We start from the raw sequence: 5038 nt of genomic DNA on the forward strand, positions 1-5038 counted from the left end.
CTATAGCCCATGCCTTCCGCTTTGGGCCGGGATGGATCCGTCGTGGAATCGCCTAATATTTGTCCCGGACATCAAATAGGGCCTAAGAAACAATTTCCACCACCCCGAAATGAATAAATTATATTCTTTGGCATTCTATAGCCATAAAACTGCAAATCCGCGTGAGTCCCAAATTTTTGTGTGCTATAGCCCATGCCTCCCGCCTTGGGCCCGGATGGATCCGTCGTGAAATCGCCTAATATTTGTCCCGGACATCAAATACGGCCTAAGAAAAAATTTCCACCGCCCCGAAATGACCAAATTATACTTTTTGGCATTATATAGCCATAAAACTACAAATCCGCGCGAGTCCCAAATGTTTGTGTGCTATATAGCCCATGCCCTCCGCCTTGGGCCCGGATTGTTCCATCGTGAAATCGCCTAATATTTGTCCCGGACATCAAATACGGCCTAAGAAACAATTTCCACCGCCCCGAAATGGACAAATTATATTTTTCTGCATTCTATAGCCATAAAACTGCAAATCCGCGCGAGTCCCAAATTTTTGTGTGCTATAGCCCATGCCTTCCGCCTTGGACCGGGATGGATCCATCGTGAAATCGCCTAATATTTGTCCCCGACATCAAATACGGCCTAAGAAACCATTGTCACCGCGCCGAAATGACCAAATTACATTTTTTGGCATTCTATAGCCATAAACATGCAAATCCGCGCGAGTCCCAAATTTTTGTGTGCTATAGCTCATGTCTTCCGCCTTGGGTCGGGATGGATCCATCGTGAAATCGCCTAATATTTGTCCCGGACATCAAATACGGCCTAAGAAACAATTTCCACCTCCCCGGAATGACCAAATTATATTTTTTAGCATTCTATAGCCATAAAACTGCAAATCCGCGCGAGTCCCAAATTTTTGTGTGCTATAGCCCATGCCTTCCGCCTTGGGCCCGGATGGATCCGTCATGGAATCGACATCAAATACAGCCTAAGAAACAATTTCCACCGCCTCGAAATGACCAAATTATACTTTTTGGCATTCTATAGCCATAAAAACTGCAAATCCGCGCGAGTCCCTAATTTTTGTGTGTTATAGCCCATGCCTTCCGCTTTAGGACGGGATGGATCCATCGTGAAATCGCCTAATATTTGTCCCGGATATCAAATACGGCCTAAGAAACAATTTCCACCACCCCAAAATGACCTAATTATATTTTTTGGCATTCTACATCCATAAAACTGCAAATTCGCGCAAGTCCCAAATTTTTGTGTTCTATAGCCCATGCCTTCCACCTTGGGCCCGGATGGATCCATCGTGGAATCGCCTAATATTTGTCCCGGACATCAAATACGGCCTAAGAGAAAATTTCAAGCGCCCCGAAATGACCAAATTATATTTTTTGGCATTCTATAGCCATAAAACTGCAAATCTGCGTGGGTCCCAAATTGTTGTGTGCTATAGCCCATGCCTCCCGTCTTGGGCCCAGATGGATTCGTCGTGGAATCGCCTAATATTTGTCCCGGACATCAAATACGGCCTAAGAAACAATTTCCACCCACTCGAAATGACCACATTATATTTTTTGGCATTTTACAGCCATAAAACTGCAAATCCGCGCGAGTCCCAAATTTTTGTGTGCTATATCCCATGCCTTCCGCCTTGGGCCCGGATGGATCCGTCGTGGAATCGCCTAATATTTGTCCCGGACATCAAATACGGCCTAAGAAAAAATTTCCACCGCCCCGAAATGACCAAATTATACTTTTTGGCATTATATAGCCATAAAACTACAAATCCGCGCGAGTCCCAAATGTTTGTGTGCTATATAGCCCATGCCCTCCGCCTTGGGCCCGGATTGTTTCGTCGTGGAATCACCTAATATTTGTCCCGGACATCAAATACGGCCTAAGAAACAATTTTCACCGCCCCAAAATGACCAAATTATATTCTTTGGCATTCTTTAGCCATAAAACTGCAAATCCACACGAGTCCAAAATTTTTGTGATATAGCCCATGCCTTCCGCTTTGGGCCGGGATGGATCCATCGTGAAATCGCCTAATATTTGTCCCGGGCATCAAATACAGCCTAAGAAATAATTTCCACCGCCCCGAAATGACCAAATTATATTTTTTGGCATTCTACATCCATAAAACTGCAAATCCTCGCGAGTCCCAAATTTTTCTGTACTATAGCCCATGCCTTCCGCCTTGGGCCCGGATGGATCCGTCGTGGAATCGCCTAATATTTATCCCGGACATCAAATACGGCCTAAGAAACAATTTCCACCGCCTCGAAATGACCAAATTATATTTTTTGGCATTCTATAGCCATAAAACTGCAAATCCGCGCGAGTCCCTAATTTTTGTGTGCTATAGCCCATGCCTTCCGCTTTGGGCCGGGATGGATCCGTCGTGGAATCGCCTAATATTTGTCCCGGACATCAAATAGGGCCTAAGAAACAATTTCCACCACCCCGAAATGAATAAATTATATTCTTTGGCATTCTATAGCCATAAAACTGCAAATCCGCGCGAGTCCCAAATTTTTGTGTGCTATAGCCCATGCCTTCCGCCTTGGGCCCGGATGGATCCGTCGTGAAATCGCCTAATATTTGTCCCGGACATCAAATACGGCCTAAGAAAAAATTTCCACCGCCCCGAAATGACCAAATTATACTTTTTGGCAATTATATAGCCATAAAACTACAAATCCGCGCGAGTCCCAAATGTTTGTGTGCTATATAGCCCATGCCCTCCGCCTTGGGCCCGGATTGTTCCATCGTGAAATCGCCTAATATTTGTCCCGGACATCAAATACGGCCTAAGAAACAATTTCCACCGCCCCGAAATGGACAAATTATATTTTTCTGCATTCTATAGCCATAAAACTGCAAATCCGCGCGAGTCCCAAATTTTTGTGTGCTATAGCCCATGCCTTCCGCCTTGGACCGGGATGGATCCATCGTGAAATCGCCTAATATTTGTCCCCGACATCAAATACGGCCTAATAAACCATTGTCACCGCGCCGAAATGACCAAATTACATTTTTTTGGCATTCTATAGCCATAAACATGCAAATCCGCGCGAGTCCCAAATTTTTGTGTGCTATAGCTCATGTCTTCCGCCTTGGGTCGGGATGGATCCATCGTGAAATCGCCTAATATTTGTCCCGGATATCAAATACGGCCTAAGAAACAATTTCCACCTCCCCGGAATGACCAAATTATATTTTTTAGCATTCTATAGCCATAAAACTGCAAATCCGCGCGAGTCCCAAATTTTTGTGTGCTATAGCCCATGCCTTCCGCCTTGGGCCCGGATGGATCCGTCGTGGAATCGCCTAATATTTGTCCCGAACATCAAATACGGCCTAAGAAACAATTTCCACCCACTCGAAATGACCAAATTATATTTTTTGGCATTCTATAGCCATAAAACTGCAAATCCGCGCGAGTCCCAAATTTTTGTGTGCTATAGCCCATGCCTCCCGCCTTGGGCCCGGATGGATCCATCGTGAAATCGCCTAATATTTGTCCCGGACATCAAATACGGCCTAAGAAAAATTTCCACCGCCCCGAAATGACCAAATTATATTTTTTGGCATTCTATAGCCATAAAACTGCAAATCTGCGTGAGTCCCAAATTTTTGTGTGCTATAGCCCATGCCTCCCGTCTTGGGCCCAGATGGATTCGTCGTGGAATCGCCTAATATTTGTCCCGGACATCAAATACGGCCTAAGAAACAATTTTCACCGCCCCAAAATGACCAAATTATATTCTTTGGCATTCTATAGCCATAAAACTGCAAATCCACACGAGTCCAAAATTTTTGTGATATAGCCCATGCCTTCCGCTTTGGGACGGGATGGATCCATCGTGAAATCGCCTAATATTTGTCCCGGGCATCAAATACGGCCTAAGAAATAATTTCCACCACCCCGAAATGACCAAATTATATTTTTTGGCATTCTACATTCATAAAACTGCAAATCCGCGCGAGTCCCAAATTTTTCTGTACTATAGCCCATGCCTTCCGCCTTGGGCCCGGATGGATCCGTCGTGAAATGGCCTAATATTTGTCCCGGACATCAAATACGGCCTAAGAAACAATTTCCACCGCCTCGAAATGACCAAATTATATATTTTGGCATTCTATAGCCATAAAACTGCAAATCCGCGCGAGTCCCTAATTTTTGTGTGCTATAGCCCATGCCTTCCGCTTTGGGCCGGGATGGATCCGTCGTGGAATCGCCTAATATTTGTCCCGGACATCAAATAGGGCCTAAGAAACAATTTCCACCACCCCGAAATGAATAAATTATATTCTTTGGCATTCTATAGCCATAAAACTGCAAATCCGCGTGAGTCCCAAATTTTTGTGTGCTATAGCCCATGCCTCCCGCCTTGGGCCCGGATGGATCCGTCGTGAAATCGCCTAATATTTGTCCCGGACATCAAATACGGCCTAAGAAAAAATTTCCACCGCCCCGAAATGACCAAATTATACTTTTTGGCATTATATAGCCATAAAACTACAAATCCGCGCGAGTCCCAAATGTTTGTGTGCTATATAGCCCATGCCCTCCGCCTTGGGCCCGGATTGTTCCATCGTGAAATCGCCTAATATTTGTCCCGGACATCAAATACGGCCTAAGAAACAATTTCCACCGCCCCGAAATGGACAAATTATATTTTTCTGCATTCTATAGCCATAAAACTGCAAATCCGCGCGAGTCCCAAATTTTTGTGTGCTATAGCCCATGCCTTCCGCCTTGGACCGGGATGGATCCATCGTGAAATCGCCTAATATTTGTCCCCGACATCAAATACGGCCTAAGAAACCATTGTCACCGCGCCGAAATGACCAAATTACATTTTTTGGCATTCTATAGCCATAAACATGCAAATCCGCGCGAGTCCCAAATTTTTGTGTGCTATAGCTCATGTCTTCTGCCTTGGGTCGGGATGGATCCATCGTGAAATCGCCTAATATTTGTCCCGGACTTCAAATACGGCCTAAGAAACAATTTCCACCTCCCCGA

The sequence above is a fragment of the Nicotiana sylvestris genome, chromosome 2, assembly GCF_000393655.2.
Source record: "Nicotiana sylvestris chromosome 2, ASM39365v2, whole genome shotgun sequence".
NCBI classification, from domain to species: Eukaryota; Viridiplantae; Streptophyta; class Magnoliopsida; order Solanales; family Solanaceae; genus Nicotiana; species Nicotiana sylvestris.